This window comes from Pseudophryne corroboree, chromosome 3 (genome assembly GCF_028390025.1).
Source record: "Pseudophryne corroboree isolate aPseCor3 chromosome 3, aPseCor3.hap2, whole genome shotgun sequence".
Lineage (NCBI taxonomy): Eukaryota > Metazoa > Chordata > Amphibia > Anura > Myobatrachidae > Pseudophryne > Pseudophryne corroboree.
Window position 1 is genome coordinate 763,678,227 of NC_086446.1, and position 18,949 is coordinate 763,697,175.

Genomic DNA, 18,949 nt, shown 5'->3' on the forward strand with positions numbered 1-18,949 from the left:
CTGTGCCCCCAGTACTTTGACCCTTGTAGCTGTGCCCCCAGTAGTTGTGACCGATGTAGTTGTGCCAGTGCCCCCAGTAGTTGTGCCCCTTATCTGTGCCAGAGCCCCAAACACACACACATAAAAAAAAAAATACACACACAATACTTACCGCTCCTGCAGCACTGTCCTCCGTCTCCGTTTGCCGACTCCTTCTACAATGGTAGAGATGTCATGACTCATGACGTCTCTCCAATAGCCGCTCAGACACTAGGGGTCAACTAGGGGTCAATTACAATCTATAGGGAAATACATGTATAGGAGCTACCTTTTGCATGATATTGTCCCACCAGATTGCAAAGATCCTCATATGGTCACACAACAATGTTGGTTTGCGGTCAGGAGCATGTAAAGGTGAAGAAAAAGAAATTATTTGAGATTACGAGTGGACTGCAGTGACATGTGGTGGGGTGAGGCAGAGCCTTTCCTGTCATAATAACATTTGTGCTGGAGTTTTGACTGTATAAAGTATATAAAAACTAAAAATAATTTGTTTAGAATAATGCAAAGAAGATATTTCAATCATTTTTTTTTGCGAAAAGTCAGGAGTAAAAAGTCTATGACAGGTGAGGCAATGCCCCACCTGACTATATTTTCTGCACATCTCTGATCAAAACTCACCAAATTTCCAGGAGTTTATACTGCTGCACCTGTATATAATGCCCACATGTATATACTGCTGCACCTGTATATAATGCCCACATGTATATACTGCTGCACCTGTGTATAATGCCCACATGCATATACTGCTGCACCTGTGTATAATGCCCACATGCATATACTGCTTCACCTATGTATAATGCCCACATGCATATACTGCTGCACCTGTGTATAATGCCCACATGCATATACTGCTGCACCTGTGTATAATGCCCACATGTATATACTGCTGCACCTGTGTATAATGCCCACGTGTATATACTGCTGCACCTGTGTATAATGCCCACATGTATATACTGCTGCACCTGTGTATAATGCCCACATGTATATACTGCTGCACCTGGGAATAATGCCCACATGTATATACTGCTGCACCTGTGTATAATGCCCACATGTATATACTGCTGCACCTGTGTATAATGCCCACATGTATATACTGCTGCACCTGTCTATAATGCCCACATGTATATACTGCTGCGCCTGGGAATAATGCCCACATGTATATACTGCTGCACCTGTGTATAATGCCCAGATGTATATACTGCTGCACCTGTGTATAATGCCCACATGTATATACTGCTGCACCTGTGTATAATGCCCACATGTATATACTGCTGCGCCTGGGAATAATGCCCACATGTATATACTGCTGCACCTGTGTATAATGCCCACATGTATATACTGCTGCACCTGTGTATAATGCCCAGATGTATATACTGCTGCACCTGTGTATAATGCCCACATGTATATACTGCTGCACCTGTGTATAATGCCCAGATGTATATACTGCTGCACCTGTGTATAATGCCCACATGTATATACTGCTGCACCTGTGTATAATGCCCACATGTACATACTGCTGCACCTGTGTATAATGCCCACATGTATATACTGCTGCACCTGTGTATAATGCCCACATGTATATACTGCTGCACCTGTGTATAATGCCCACATGTATATACTGCTGCACCTGTGTATAATGCCCACATGTATATACTGCTGCACCTGTGTATAATGCCCACATGTATATACTGCTGCACCTGTGTATAATGCCCACATGTATATACTGCTGCACCTGTGTATAATGCCCACATGTATATACTGCTGCGCCTGGGAATAATGCCCACATGTATATACTGCTGCACCTGTGTATAATGCCCAGATGTATATACTGCTGCACCTGTGTATAATGCCCACATGTATATACTGCTGCACCTGTGTATAATGCCCACATGTATATACTGCTGCGCCTGGGAATAATGCCCACATGTATATACTGCTGCACCTGTGTATAATGCCCACATGTATATACTGCTGCACCTGTGTATAATGCCCAGATGTATATACTGCTGCACCTGTGTATAATGCCCACATGTATATACTGCTGCACCTGTGTATAATGCCCAGATGTATATACTGCTGCACCTGTGTATAATGCCCACATGTATATACTGCTGCACCTGTGTATAATGCCCACATGTACATACTGCTGCACCTGTGTATAATGCCCACATGTATATACTGCTGCACCTGTGTATAATGCCCACATGTATATACTGCTGCACCTGTGTATAATGCCCACATGTATATACTGCTGCACCTGTGTATAATGCCCACATGTATATACTGCTGCACCTGTGTATAATGCCCACATGTATATACTGCTGCACCTGTGTATAATGCCCAGATGTACCCTTTTCCTCATATATTGTGTGTAAATCTGGATTTGGTACTAGCCAGTGCCTCCTGAGCTGTTTACCTCACCTGGTGAACTGTATTGAGAGCAGTGGCAAACGCAGGATTTTCACAAAAGGGTTTCCGTACGTGTGTGTGTAATTGAGTAGCCAGCACACTGCTCGACCTGTGTACATTTATATATATATATATATATATATATATATATATATATATATATATATATATATATATATATAATATTCCATAGACAAAAAACCCATTAAGGCTTCTTAGACATGATCGAAATTTCAGAAACCTGTTGTAACTCTTCCACTCAAACTCCAAAAAGCAATGAAATTCCGATCATTTAGGCTGATGCCTTAATGGACGTGTTCCTTGCGCAATACAGATATGGTATGCCATCACAGCCTGTGGGTAGGTGCAGATTCAGCACTCTCACAGAGTGAGATTGCTGTCACTCACACAATGGTGGAGCTGCTAATTCACAGATTTGTGTGCTCATTGGAATACACACATGCAGTCTATGCAACTGAAGGTCTGAGCGGAAGACAAAGCTGCTCAGATGAGGTATGAGTGTTGTTGATTGGAGGGAGGAGAGCGGTGTGGATGGGGGAACAGGAGTGTGTGGATAGAGGGAACACTAAGCAGCACTGATGGGGGGGGGGACAAAGAAACACAGGGGGTAATTCAGACCGCAGCAGCAGCAATCGCACGTGCAATGGCCGCACTGCGCGTGCGTACCCCAGGAGCCCAGTGAGATGCTATCAGCATCTCACTGGCTGCGATCACCCTGCCTGATTGATAGGCAGAGGTGGTTGCGGGGAAGGAGGGGGGCGTGCAAACAGCGTTAGCATGCCATTGGCAGGGCATGGTCTGCACAACGGAGGCGTTTCCGGACCACTGGGGGGTGGGCTGTAGCGGTTATCCCCCTGTCAAGAGCGCAGGATCCACGAAATTTACCTTCAGGATGTCAGCTACATGAATGGGGTAAGAGTGGTGTGGATAGGGGGTAGATTAAGCAGCAAGTATTGGAAGGGAGACAGAGCGGTGCAGATGGGGGAAATGGTGCAGATAGGTTGAAAACACTGGCATGGATGGGTAGAAAACTGGTGCAGATGGGAGAGAAGATAGTGTGCCATGTACTGAAGGAGGCAGAGTGACGTTGAAGAAGGAAACACTGAGCAGCACAGAGAGAAGGAAACAGTGATACAGACAAGGCACAGGTGCGGAAAGACAGATGGTACAGATAAGTTAGTACAGACTAGCACAGATGGGAGAACACAGCAGTAGGGATTGGGGAAGACAGGGCAGCATGGGGGTGTATAGGGGAAGCATGTGTAGATGCATAGACCGTAGATGGGGTATTATAGTTTTAGCAATTAACCAAGATGTTTGAGGGAGCTAAATGTGTATACTAAGTGAGATGGATGTATGGAGTTAGAAGGATGTTGTAACAAGGTGGGATTGTTGTGGTGACCGAATGGGATGATTGTGGGCACTGTGTGGGTTGGGAGCACCACAAAACTGCTCAGACCTTCAGTTGCATAGTCTGCATGTGTGTATTACAATGAGCACACAAATCTGTGAATTAGCAGCTCCACCATTGTGTGTGAGTGACAGCAATCTCACTCTGTGAGAGTGCTGAATCTGCACTTACCCACAGGCTGTGATGGCATACCATATCTGTATTGCGCAAGGAACACGTTTATTAAGGCGTCAGCCTTAATGATCGGAATTTCATTGCTTTTTAGAGTTTGAGTGGAAGAGTTACAACAGGTTTCTGAAATTTCGATCATGTCTAAGAAGCCTTAATGGGACATGTGAAACCGTAAGGTTTTTTGTCTATGGAATTTCATCGCTTTTTTTAAATTTATTTTTTTTATTCAGAAATGTAAAATTTCACTGTAAGAATAAACATTTGATTTTTTAAATGTTTAATGAAAATGTTCGTATAACATCACTGTTCTGTTCAAAATTATTTTATTAACCAAACCGAATTGTATAAGGTCCATACACACTTAACGATTTAATGAGCAACGTCGCTCATTTTCCCCCTCCTTGAGCGACATCGCTCGTTTTATCGTTAAGTGTGTATGCCGCCAGCGATGAACGATGCGCGGCCCCGCGGGTCGGCAACAATCGTCGCTGTCGGTAGGTCATGCATGAAGGATGTGGACTGTCGTCCACGACCTTCATGCACGGCTGGCGGGGGCGTGACGTCACTGAGCGATATGAGCGGTCATATCGCTCAGTATGTACAGTCGGCCGCCGGCTGGCTCGGGAGGGGGAAACATTAGACGATGTCGCTCACAGAACGACATCGTTTAATGTGTATGGGCCTTTAGACTTTGGTCAAAATATTTTGCTGCCTTTGCAGCTGATGCAGGGAGGGGGGTAGGCGGCAGCAGCCTGTGACTGACCTTCGTTCCCCGTTTACCTCAGCATAGCCAGCACCCGGGTATACAGTAAGGGAAGTACCATCATAAAGTGCATCCTTACAGAGGGTTATTAACCCTCATAGAAAGACAGCGCTCAGGCAGAGACTCCTTACCCTTTATGATACAGAGTGTTATTAATCCTCACAGAAAGACAGCGCTCAGGCAGAGACTTATTACCCTTTATGCTCCAGAGTGTAATTAGCCCTCACGGAAAGACAGCGCTCAGGCAGAGACTAGGATAGTATCTACAGTCCTTTATAGTGACAGGAGGTGTACCTCAGTACCGTAGTACTGTCATTTTAACGCAGTTGAGCCAAGAAAATACTGACCTCAGCTGAAGTAGGGCATTCACATATGAATATACGGGATACCTGTACACATTGGTACAGACTTAATCCACCACTTGAGGACTGCTAACTCTTCTTCAGGGTCAGAGAGTCAGGAATAAACTCAAAGATACTTCTTCATAATCCTAGTTCACCACCAGCGGGCAATTTAAAGTGTATCAAGTGGCCACGGACAGCTTCATCAGTTTGTATATGTGCACCAACTTTGTTAACAGGAAGTGGAGATCGATCTGGTGAAGAATGACTTCATTCGCAAGTTCCAGTTAAATAAACGCCTTTTATTTCCTTGATTGATTTCCATTAATGTATATTGTCGGAGATTGTTTATCATAATACTGTATTCGTAAATTCATAGTGGTGAATCAAGATCCATGCCATAGTCCTCTCGCTGGCGTCCGAAAGGGAGAAGACCTATAACAGGAAGAGAAAACAATCTACATAGTTTATTGCAATATACCTAATACTTATCTTCAACAAACCCTAATTAGCCAACATCGGAACATAGAAGAAATATCCGGGTATTACATCAGCTTTACGTGGCGTCACGAACAGGACCCATAACCTAAGCCGAGGGACCTACCTTGAGAGAACATGTCACAGGAGCAAGCTAAATCAGTTGGAGCTTCCAACGAAGAACCAAGCAAACCCACACCAGAAACGCCTAGTATGGCACAGCTAAACCCTATAACACTCCCCTACTATTTTGGGGCCCCATGGCTTCCCACCTACTATGGAGACCGACACAAGGCTGAGGGGAATACATTCACCGACTTCAAGAACAAGATGAAGTCCATGTTCCGTCTCTATCCACTCAAGAATTTCTACTTTTTGTTGTTCATTATCGATCAACTGAAAGGATCCGCACAACGAGAGGTGATTTCGTGGCCTGCAGAGGAAAGGAGAAACATTGAGCAGATACTCCAACGGTTAGCCACCACATTTGAACTTCATACGATCGCAGAATTAAAGATGAAATTCTATGCTAGGAAACAGCGCGTGGGAGAAACCCTGAGAGATTACGCGTTGAGCCTACAGGAGGCTTTAAAGACAATTCTGACCGTCAATGACAATGAAATTGAGAACAGTGATGAGGCTCTCATATCCCAATTTATTGAAGGAGCAAATAGGGAAAGCGTAAGAGCTCAATTAAGATTGTTGAGAATGCAGAAACCCGCTCAACCATTTTTGGACTTCAAAGAGGCTGCGATTAAAGTGGTTGGGACAGAGGTAGTCCAAGAAGTGGGATTTCCGGAAATGCTGGGCTATCAGGAGAGTCAGTTATCAAGCGAAGATGTTCTCTTCCACCCAGCTAGAAATAAGAGAACCGGGGACACCATTGGTCAAAGTTTTCAAACACCCGCAACGGATCCGATGAGAGCTCTAAAGAGACAAATGGAGGAGCTTGTAGTGGGAATGACGGAAATGTGTAAAGAAGTACAGCACTTCACGCGAAGGCAGGGGCCCAATTACAATGAAGCCAGGTGGCCCCGAGAGCGCAGGAGAGCTAGAAGTGATTGGTGGACTCCACCACAAGCCCATGGAAGAAGGAGTACAGATCGGTTCGACCCCCAAGGCAATCCGATTTGTCGGCGGTGTCAGCGGCCTGGACATATAGAACGGAATTGTGACCAGGAGGAAGCTTTAAACTCCAATGCCCCGAGGTTGGGAACCGAGCCTCGGGAGGAAATGCCACAATAGGTTCGAAGTCAGAAGCATGGTGGTCCCAGTATGTGGGGCAATGCCCTCATATCCCCATATTGATCAATGGAGTAGAAATCATGGCTATGGTCGACACCGGTTCACAGATAACCACCATTCAGCATTCCACCTTCGTCCAGCGTTGGGGAGAAGACCAATTGGTGACCCCCCCTCCCGCTTGGTTACAGTTGATAGCTAGCAATGGATCAAGTATCTCTTGTGTGGGCTATTGGGAGGCTGACGTCAAAGTGGGAGACACAAAAATGCCTCGCCAAGGGTGCCTGATTACACACACTACGGACCCGAATGCTATCCCCATGATTTTAGGGATGAATATTTTACAAAGTTGCCCGGATGAATTGATTTCTATTCTTAAACAAGAGCTGACTGGGAAATCGACTCTCAAACCGTCTGTACTAAACAAAACTATAAAGACTTTGCAAAGCCAGCGGGCATTGGTGCAGTGTAACGGTGCCATTGGGAAAGTTCGAATTACTGAAAATAAACCCATTAAAATTCCCCCAAATACGGAAGTGATCGTTTGGGGTAAAGCTCGGTGTGGACCTCGAGGAAAGAGTTGTGAGGCCTTGGTAGAGTCATGTGAAGAAGATGACGGTAAAGAAATTGTCGTCGCCCACTGTTTAGTGAACATTAAGGATGGCCGGGTTCCGGTGCGAATTTTAAACCCTCATAACCATATGATTAAATTGTACCGCCAACGACCCATCGCTAAACTCACCTGGATTACCTTCCAGGATGTTATATATGCACAGACACAGGTGCACCCACCAAGCAATGATGCCGTACAGACGGACGATAAAACTCCGATGGAATGGTGGAGGAACATACACATTGGCAATGAAGATACACCCCAGGATCATCGGCAGGGAGTCCTCCAAGTCGTAAAAGAAAACTCTGCAACTTTCAGCCAAGGACCTTTAGATTTTGGAACAGTTACAACTGTTAAACATCGCATTGTGACAGGAAATGCTGCCCCTATTAGAGAAAAGCATCGACCCTTAGCTCCCGCTCTCTACCAGCCGGTTAGAAAGATGCTGGAAGAGATGAAAACTACAGGTGTTATACAGGAGAGTCACAGCCCCTGGGCCACACCTATGGTGTTGGTAAAGGAAAAAAATGGACAGTTGAGATCTTGCGTCGATTACCGGAAATTGAATCAGGTTACACATAAAGACGCGTACCCGCTCCCGCGGATTGAGGAATCACTGGCCGCTTTAAAGTCCGCTAAATATTTCTCTACTTTGGATTTAACAAGCGGATACTGGCAGATCATGATGGAGCCGGACGATCAAGAAAAGACAGCCTTTACCACCCCCATGGGGCTCCACGAGTTCAAACGAATGCCCTTTGGATTATGCAACGCCCCAGCAACTTTCCAAAGAATGATGGAGCATTGCTTGGGGCATAGGAATTTTGAAATGATATTATTATACCTAGATGATATAATCATCTTCTCCAAAACCTATGCCGAACATTTACAGCATCTTCATGAAATTCTTCAACAACTCGCCCATTATGGGCTGAAAGTGAACCCTGCCAAGTGTCATCTATTGAAACCGCAAGTTCATTATCTGGGCCATGTGGTGAGCTCTGAAGGAATTGCGCCTGATCCCGAGAAAATTCGAATAGTCCAAGATTGGCCAGTGCCCCAAACTATCAAGGATGTCAGAAGATTCCTGGGTTTTGTGGGGTACTATAGAAGATTTGTAAAAAATGTCGCCAAGGTAGCCACTCCTATACATGAACTGCTTCGAGACGTGCCTCACGGCAACCAAAGCAGGCGGCAACTCATTACTTGGACTTCCCGGCAACAAGCGGCATTCGAACACATTAAGAGAGTCTTGACTCAAGCTCCCCTCTTAGCCTATCCAGACTATAGCAAACCTTTCATTTTGCAGACTGATGCGAGCAAACATGGACTCGGCGCGGTTCTTGCGCAAGTACAAGATGGCAAAGAGAGAGTGATAGCCTACGCCAGTCGAGGACTTCGGAAAACCGAACGTAACGACGCTAATTATAGTGCTTTTAAGTTGGAATTTCTGGCACTAGTGTGGGCTATAACAGAGAAATTCAAGGACTATTTAGCTGCCACTCCATTTGTGGCCTACACTGACTGTAATCCCTTGGCACATTTGGCAACTGCCAAAATGGGAGCATTAGAACAGCGATGGTATGCCCAGCTATCCAACTATAATTTTACGATTCAATACAGACCCGGGCAGAGTAATGGCAATGCTGATGCATTATCCCGCCTTGTCGATCAAGAAGAACCCGAAGTGGAAGACCAGTTGGAGTCAGTAGAACTTCCTCCTTTCCAAGTGATCAGACAACCAGTAGTACAATGTAACCCCACTTCTACGAAAAGAGAATCAGAAGGTTCGCTAGAGAGAAGAAAGTGGAGTGAATGGCGAAAATGGCAGGAAGAATCTCCCAACTTCCGACACTTGAAAAAATTGTTGTTGCAAAAGACGGGCCTAACTAAGGCCGAACGACAGACTGCGGCGCCAGAGTTAGTAAAATTATGGAGACAGCGGGAACGCTTGGAGATCCATCAAGATATAGTGATCCGGAAAAGTATTAATCCAAAAACTCATTTAAACGTCAGACAAGTGCTGATCCCCATGACAAAAGCATCCATCTTGCTTACTGCCTATCATAATGGGTCAGGACATTTCGGGTATCAGAAGACCGAAGCGAACCTGAGACAGAGATTTTATTGGGTTGGGTTACGGCAAAACATGGAAGATTGGTGTAGGAACTGTCCTGAATGCAACCTCCGGAGACCACCCCTTCCCACAGACAAAGCACCACTACATCCAATCATCAGCCAGCAACCATTAGAATTAGTCACCCTTGATCATATAAAACTGGAGAAGAGCAAGTCTGGCTATGAATACGCTATTATGATAATTGATCACTATACCAAGTTTGCAGTCGCGATACCAGTAAAAGATATGACAGCAAAAACAACTGCAGAAATCTTTTGGAGAGCCTTTGTCCGACCCTACGGGTTTCCAGATAAAATTCTGACCGATCAAGGACCGGCTTTTACATCTAAATTGTTCCAAGAACTCTGTCTTTTGTATGAATGCAAAAAATTAAAAACTACGGCCTATCACCCACAATGCAATGGGTTTTGTGAAAGAACTAATCAGACGCTCATTCACATGTTACGGGCCCTTCCTTCGCAGCAACGACATGATTGGCCCCTAATATTAGCTGAATTAATGTTCATATATAATAATACCGTACATGGTTCGACAGGCTATACGCCATATTACTTATTGTTTGGCAGACAAGGAAAGCTACCTGTGGATCTACAGTTAGATGTAGAAATTGATCCTGAGCCCTTTTTAGAGACAGACTGGGTGGCGGAACACCAACATCGGATAAAAAACGTTCATGATCTGGTAGAACAGCATAGAAAAGTAGTACAAGAGCGACAAGAGAATAATTACAACTTGAAAGCCCATGCCGAACCTTTGCCTATCGGTTGTAGAGTATTAAAAAGAAAAAATCAACGGCAAAACAAACTAGACTTTCAATGGGAACCGATCCCATATCGAGTAGTGGAGATACCAAATCCTGAAATCGCAGTATACCGTATTATACGGGAAGACGGGACTCAACAGAAACTAATTCATAGAGATCAACTGAAACCATGTTTCCTCAAGCCAGCACCCGAGGATGGAGTCTCCTCATGGCCGGAGAGGACTCCGATCGGGAGCAATCCGATCACCGAATTATACCCGGATGTAATGATGAGCATATGTTGGCCAACCTTTGGTTTGTTCGGGACTTTATCCACTCCTGAAATAACAGAAATTGTCGATGAAGAGATCCCTGACTCTAACTGTTCTGAAATACCTGTGTTGCGGAGCTCCGAAAGGAGCACGAAAGGGAAACTACCTGTCAGATATCAGTCCTAAAATATCTAGAATGGCTCAAGTTGTTTTAAACATGTTGTGTTGTTTCCTGTTATTTAAGTATACAAAGTAATTAGATATTGTAATAAGAAGGCATACATTATATAGAGTACCATGGTGTAAGAAAAATTATTAATTCGTTCAGAAATTATTAAAAAGAAGTGGTACACTAGTAATGGATGCTCAAGGATACGCATCAAATTACTGGGGTGGTATGTGATACCCGATACTACAAACTTTATCACTATATAATTTGGGGGTATCACTGGATGAGAGTACCGACTGCTGCTGGAATTTAGAGGCAGCCGGAGAAAAGAGATGGAGGTTTTTAGGACCCAGGAGAGTGGGGTGCAAGGCTGATAGAGGGTCCTCGCGCTGTTGGCGGGACAGATACGGGTACCCCGGCAAGACGGTTATAAAAAAAGAGGGGGCTCGAGAGCGAGTCAGTGTGCTGAGGGAAGGAGGAGAGGCATAGTGTGGCAGCGGGATTCGAGTCACGGATCACGCAGTGACGGAGAAGATAAAGAAGTGACACCGGCGACTTACCAAGACGGTGTTGACGGCCGGGAGATCGGAGTGGAGTGCTCGGACGAGCGGCCTTCTGAGAAGCAGCATCAATCGCGGCAAAGGAGGAGGCGGCTCTGAAAGAAACAGGGACTCGGCAGCCAGTAAGAGATAGAAGTTGCCGGCAAACCCCGCCCGGAAAGGACGACCAAAACTGTGAGTGGCAGTGGCCGGGAGGAGCTGAGCTAGAGGCGGGCCTCGGTAGAAAGAATTTGACTGCGCTCAGGTGAGAGACATCCACTGCAGCCGGGGAGGAGTTGGTCCCCTGTTTCCCTTCGTTCCCCGTTTACCTCAGCATAGCCAGCACCCGGGTATACAGTAAGGGAAGTACCATCATAAAGTGCATCCTTACAGAGGGTTATTAACCCTCATAGAAAGACAGCGCTCAGGCAGAGACTTATTACCCTTTATGCTACAGAGTGTTATTAATCCTCACAGAAAGACAGCGCTCAGGCAGAGACTTATTACCCTTTATGCTACAGAGTGTTATTAATCCTCACAGAAAGACAGCGCTCAGGCAGAGACTTATTACCATTTATGCTACAGAGTGTTATTAATCCTCACAGAAAGACAGCGCTCAGGCAGAGACTTATTACCCTTTATTCTACAGAGTGTTATTAACCCTCACAGAAGACAGTGCTCAGGCAGAGACTTATTACCCTTTATGCTCCAGAGTGTAATTAGCCCTCACGGAAAGACAGCGCTCAGGCAGAGACTAGGATAGTATCTACAGTCCTTTATAGTGACAGGAGGTGTACCTCAGTACCGTAGTACTGTCATTTTAACGCAGTTGAGCCAAGAAAATACTGACCTCAGCTGAAGTAGGGCATTCACATATGAATATACGGGATACCTGTACACATTGGTACAGACTTAATCCACCACTTGAGGACTGCTAACTCTTCTTCAGGGTCAGAGAGTCAGGAATAAACTCAAAGATACTTCTTCATAATCCTAGTTCACCACCAGCGGGCAATTTAAAGTGTATCAAGTGGCCACGGACAGCTTCATCAGTTTGTATATGTGCACCAACGTACGAATAGTCAGCTGAACGTTACATTATTCAAGAGGGTTCAGGGTAATTTCAGTATTGAAACGGGGAATTGTACCATTGTTAATTTTCCTATTGTATCCAACATTCCATGTTAGATAACTTATGTCTTAGCATTATATTGTGTACTAACTTTGTTAACGGGAAGTGGAGATCGATCTGGTGAAGAATGACTTCATTCGCAAGTTCCAGTTAAATAAACGCCTTTTATTTCCTTGATTGATTTCCATTAATGTATATTGTCGGAGATTGTTTATCATAATACTGTATTCGTAAATTCATAGTGGTGAATCAAGATCCATGCCATAGTCCTCTCGCTGGCGTCCGAAAGGGAGAAGACCTATAACAGGAAGAGAAAACAGAAGGTGAATCTACATAGTTTATTGCAATGTACCTAATACTTAACTTCAACAAACCCTAATTAGCCAACATCGGAACATAGAAGAAATATCCGGGTATTACATGTCAAGTGCCGTTCCCCTCCTTCCCATCTCGGCTCTCTCTGTAGAATACAGCTCTACCCAGAGAGAGGGAAAGACCAGGGGGCTGATCATTGCACTGCTCACTTTTTGGTCATGAGTTCGGCCTCCTGTTTCTTCCAGTGCTGTGTTCCTGCAGCCCAGCCCTCCCTGTTGTGCCAGAGAATCAGCCCTTCCTTCCCCTGCCAGAGAGAGAGCCCGAGGCAGAGACACACTTCCTGTAGCTGGCCTACCCCCAGTACTTCAGCACTGGCCATGCGGCAGTCAACAAAGGAGACCAGCAGGGGGTCCTGGCAGCATCAGCTGTGGCCGCAGCTGGATCGGGGAGGCCTGCAGTGTCTGAAGTGGGCAGCACTTCCTCCGCCGCTGTCACCTTCCTCTGCCGGAGAGAAAGCCAGAGACATACCCTTCCTGCAGCTGGGCTACCCCTAGTACCTCAGCGCTGGCCAGGCAGAAGTCTATGGAGGGGACCGGCAGGGGTTTTGGGCTGCAGCAGCAGCAGCGGCCGCAGTCAGATCAGGGAGGCCAGCAGGGTCAGAGCTGGGCAGCACTTCCACCAACACTGTCACCTCTGTGCTGGGCATGTACACCAGTCCGTACGGACGGAGGTGTCCACAACAGGCAGCAGTATAATGAGTCAGACAAACTCATTACACGCTGCCCACTGCTGCGCCGCATGCCCTCTATGGAGGAAGCCTAGATGTGGTCCCCAGCTGCAGCGAGGGAGAAGGGTGATCACATCACCCTTCAACCCGGCACCTCACAATCAGCTGGGGATCTGCAGTAGCTTCATCTCTCTCTTCCTCTCCCTCTCTGACAGCACAGCAGCCCCTCTGGGTCCCATGTAGCTCTGCCCCCCTGCTCACAGTTCACTCGGCCTCTCCTGATTAAAAATAAAATAAGAGCCTGACCTGCTGCTCAGATGCGAGGAGGGGACGGGCGGTAGGTCCTCTGTGAGTGCACTACACAGTCAAAATTAACTCTGACTCCTCACAACAGTGTGGACTGCGGGCGACGTCAGACGCCAATTTGGGTGTATAAATAGATATACAAATAGAGTGCGCTGTCAACGGCAGCCTGTACAGGGAAGGTCAGTTCCCATAAAATTATAGAAATATAGATAAAGAAAATTGTACTGGCGCCGGCTGAAATTCAATATCAGAGTCAATATTAAAAATATATATAGCTTTATTAAATATTGCTAAGAGAATTTAGCCAATATCTTAAGGATAAAACAACCCCATAAAATATGAACACTGTAGGAGACCACAGGATATTGACCCTTTCAGTTCACAAGTCCACAGTTCCTGGCTAGGACACTAGTCCACATTTGCCCACAAGTTATTAGGTATATAGCTTTTTACCAGACTTGCTTCCGGATAAAGAAATCCCCTAGGAGTCCCAAGCAAATGGAGTCCAGATGGCAATTAGGGATATATCCGGGTCTGTAAGAGAGCTTGTGTCGGAATTTTTAATCCAGTGGAAGCAGATGAGTCCAAATATCGCCAGGAGGTGGATGGGGTGCTAGTACCTGTGGTCCTACAAGGAAGGCTCAACGCGTTTCGCTGGTCTAATGGATGCCAGCTTCCTCAGGAGCATAAGTCCAATGTCCAGTAGGTGAATAATATATACCCTTACTAATTAAGAATTGAATGGAAACATCTGTTAGCTCTGCTAACACTTTTAAAATTTATTACACAAACCTAGTGTTCAGCCACAGCAGAAGGCAATCTGCAATAAGTCAACTTAAATTGAGTACTTTATTTAAAAAAACGAGTTGTTAATAAATGCAAAAAAGAGTATATTTATATTCATAGTTTATGTCATGTGATCATCCTTGATCACATGACACTAGATACCCAATAATATTAATGGTCTATATTCAAATTAGACGAGCGCCGGACCACGTGACCGGCTCCGATCACGTGGTCAGTCTGACGCGTCATGCGTCTCACGGAGCGAAGAGAACTGTATTCCTTCTTTGTTGCTTCACAATGTGTATCCGCCCGGGACCACGTGATAGCGCGGGTCACGTGACCCCGCCAATCAATTATGCGGTTCACAGACCAGGAAGAAATCATGTCGCTCGGTGAAACGCATACATATGGTATGAGAAGGACATCCTACACTTAGGTTCTTGGTTTACAATAATAAGCAACATTATACGGATACCAATAATAGCTTATAAGGTTTAAAGTTTTACCACATATTAAGGAAAACATAATAACATAATAATAGAAACAAAAAGAGGAGAAATAAATAGAATAAATAAATCAATCACCAGATAATATAATTTACATTAAGACACTACAAATGAACTGATGTAATATCCAATCATATTTGTCCCAAGATGTCAGGGAAAGTATAGCTGAAAAGACATAAGGAATTGCTACTGTTTGCCCTTATATTACTGCTATTGTCATATTCAACAAAAACAATCTGTTTCTCTGCCCCTAAAAGGAGACCAATCCTACAGGGGTACATTCTTCTATCTCTACACAATTTATATAAATATCCCTAATTTTACGGGAAATATGACAGTATAAGGAAAGGGGGGAGGCAAAAGGGGGGAAAATGATGTAGTAAAAACTAGTTAGAATGACAATAGGATTTTATATATATTTTATATATACAAAGGTCCTTATCCGTTTTAGCGGATAGCATTTAACTCAATTGTCTCGTTAAGGCCATCAGGGTGTAGTGAGCCAAATTTCAAGATCCAATAAACCTCCCTGCAGCATAGCTTATTAAACCTATCCCCACCCCTGGGTGTAGGTGCTACGTGTTCCAAGCAAATCAGGGACAGATTTTTCGGATCTCCCATATGTATCTGTGAGAAGTGTCTCGATACACTATGTTTGTCATATCTCCTCAAGATATTCCTGCGGTGCTCCTTGAATCTCGTGTGTATGGGTCTTGTGGTTCTCCCCACATAGTTAAGCCCGCACCCGCAGGTTAGGAGATATATTACATAGTTCGTATCGCAGTTCATAAACGTTTTCAAATTAAATTGTTCATCATTCCCTGGAATGATCAAGGAGCATATTTTTTTCTGCATATGTTTACATGTAGTGCATCTAGTTTTACCACATCTGAAACACCCATTTGGTTTAGTTGACAGCCATAGACAGCCTGTCGGGGTATCCGTCTTTTTCCCTATAGGGTCCAAGAAGGAGGGAGCTAATAAAGTCTTCAGGGAACGGTTCTTTTTAAAAACCACTGCAGGTTTAGGGGGTAGAATTTGACTCAAAGTACGGTCCTGTCTCAGGACCCTATAATTTTTAGAGATAATAGAACGAATCTCTTGGGCTGAATTATTATATTTACAGACAAAGGCTAGTTGTCTATCCTCTTTTATACTAATTTGATTAATATCTTTATTCCTATTTTCATTTTCGTCCCCAATTTTTCTATCTTTATTTTTAGAAGTAAGAAGTTTATTCCTATCCATATGATAGACTTCACTGAATGCTTGTTGGAGGAGTTTCTCAGGGTATCTCTGTCTTAGAGAGTCCATAAGTTCCTTAGCTTGCCTTGAGAAGGTCTCAATATTAGAACAGTTGCGTCTGAGCCGCATCATCTGTCCCTTAGGAATATTACGTTTCCAAGGGGCAAAATGGGCGCTCTCATAATGTAAATATGAAAAAGTGCTTACTGACTTAGTATAATTGGATGTAACGATCTTGTTATCAACAATCTCAAGGGCCACATCAAGGAAGTTAATACTCTTCCTGCTATGCTCAAACGTGAAAGTTAAATTATGAGTGTTACTATTCAAGTGTGAAACAAAAGAAGTAATACTAGATAGATCCCCTTCCCAAATAATAAAAAGATCATCGATGTACCGGCCATAGAAGACCAGGTTCCCCTCCCAGCTGCCTCCCCACACGAGTGAATCCTCAAGATCACCCATGTAGAGATTGGCATAACTGGGGGCGAACCGGGTCCCCATGGCCGTGCCCATCACCTGTAGATAATAAGTGGATAGGAACAAAAAATAATTGTGTGAAAGTATAAAGGAGATAGATTGAAGAAGAAAATTTTGATGTTCAGCACTGAGGTCCCCATCACGAGATAATTTCCTGGAGATGGCATCAAGTCCCGCCGAATGTGGAATATGTGTATATAGTGCCTGCACATCAAGTGTCAAAAAATGATAAGTATTTTTCCATTGTATGTGTTTTATTTTGTTAAGAAAATCAGTGGTGTCCCTAATGTGGGACCTCAGTGCCGAAACACGTGATTGGAGAAAAGAATCAACATAAGAGGAAAGATTAGAAGTGATAGAACCTACACCGGAGATAATAGGTCTCCCAGGAGGTGACGTGAGGGACTTGTGAATTTTAGGAAGGAAATAAAAGGTAGGAGAAACAGGGAAGGGTAATAGTAGGAAGCCGTATTCTTCCCTGGATATGGCCCCCGAAGAGAGAGCCAGATCTAACAAAATTTTAAATTCCTTAAGGAAAGCCTCAGTAGGATTTTTTTCCAAGATATGATAAAAATTTCTATCACTTAATTGTCGATTAGCCTCACTGATATAATCAGTTTTGTTCATAACCACTAGGCCCCCCCCCCCTTATCTGCTTCCTTGATCACAAGAGAGCTGTCCTGGGTAAGATTCTTAAGTGCCCTTTTTTCCTCCCTAGAAAGATTAGATGGTACTTTTGTGTTCCCCTGTCTATGTCCTACCAGTTCCTTGAAATCTTCAAGTGTTATTTTATAGAATGATTCAATCGAACTGCTTTTTGTGTGTATAGGAAAAAACTCAGACTTTCTTTTGAATGTCATGGATTCCTTACCATGATCGTATACCTTATGTGGCTGATAGTCTTCCTCTGTATGATTTTGTTCCCACAACTCTTCTAGTGAAGACAGTATGATGTCATCGTTACTGTCTAATACTATTGGAATAGAGGTGTCAGTATCTTTTGATAATTTCTTATTAGCAAAATATTTTTTCCAGCACATAGTGCGGACATAACGATTAAGCTCCACGAAGAGATCAAACATATTTGGTCCATTCGTCGGAGCAAACTTGAGACCTCTTTCCAACAGCATGATTTCTGAGCTATTCAGATCTCTAGAGGAAAGATTAAAAACACTTTGTCTTTTATTGGAAGCTTCTTGAGATAGTTCTACACCCTTCTTAGAGTTTTCCTTTCTTTTCCTGTTTCTACCTGCTCTTCTTCCTCTTGATTTGAATCGCGTCTCCTTTTTGGAGTCCCCCAGGATTCGTTCTTCGTTATGTCCCAGAATTTGTTCTTGGGGCGTGCTCCCAAAAAACGTTCCCTAGAAGCATTTTCTTCTCTATTTCTCGGACTATCCCTATCCTCATTACCATTGGGGTGGGGTTTCTTTGACTTATAATCCGTCTTCCTGTCTCCAACCCACCTAGTCTCCCCCCATCCCTGCCGTTCAATTGGTCGCCTATTGGGGCGATTATTGAAATGATCCCAGTTATTCCGTCTGTCATCTCTATCCCAATTTCTCCTCCCTACATGTTCTCGTACCTCTTGTTTGTCCTCAATTCCCCTATTAGTCTGTTTCCCTTTTTCCCTGAATGTTCTTACTCTGTCATTCTCATAATCTGATAGATCCCTCCTAAATTTCTTCTGCTTAGTTTCCATAATGCTACGCTCGTATTTGACAACTCTATCGTTAATAATCTTATCTTTTTCTTCTAATCTCTTATCATTTGTATCCATAGTTTTCTTGATTTCCTCTATTTCCTTTTCTATTAGCTGAACCCTTGATGTCCTATACTTTATAATCAAACCGATTAGTGCAAATGAGCAATTATCCAATAATTGATCCCAATCTCTCTGATACTCCATATCGTTTTGAAAAATGGATGGCTTAAATAGACGAAGACCCCTAGGGATCATTTTTTTATCTAAGTATTGTTGGAGGTTCACACTATCTAACCAGTTTCTTGATTCGGCTTTAAGTAGATCCTCCAATTTATACATTTTTTTATGAAAATCAGTTTCATCTGACACATAGACCTCTGCTCTGGGTTCATCTAAAT

The 18,949-nt window shown here is 44.0% G+C and overlaps 1 long non-coding RNA gene across 1 annotated transcript; it reads right to left on the reverse strand.

The window, feature by feature from the left end:
* Positions 1–5,440: 5,440 nt before the first annotated feature.
* LOC135056800 (uncharacterized) lies at positions 5,441–14,671 on the reverse strand. Its single transcript, XR_010244072.1, has 3 exons — positions 14,286–14,671; positions 12,576–12,782; positions 5,441–5,593 (listed from the first exon to the last, which is right to left on the reverse strand). It is a non-coding gene; the product is annotated as an uncharacterized LOC135056800 (long non-coding RNA).
* Positions 14,672–18,949: the final 4,278 nt, after the last annotated feature.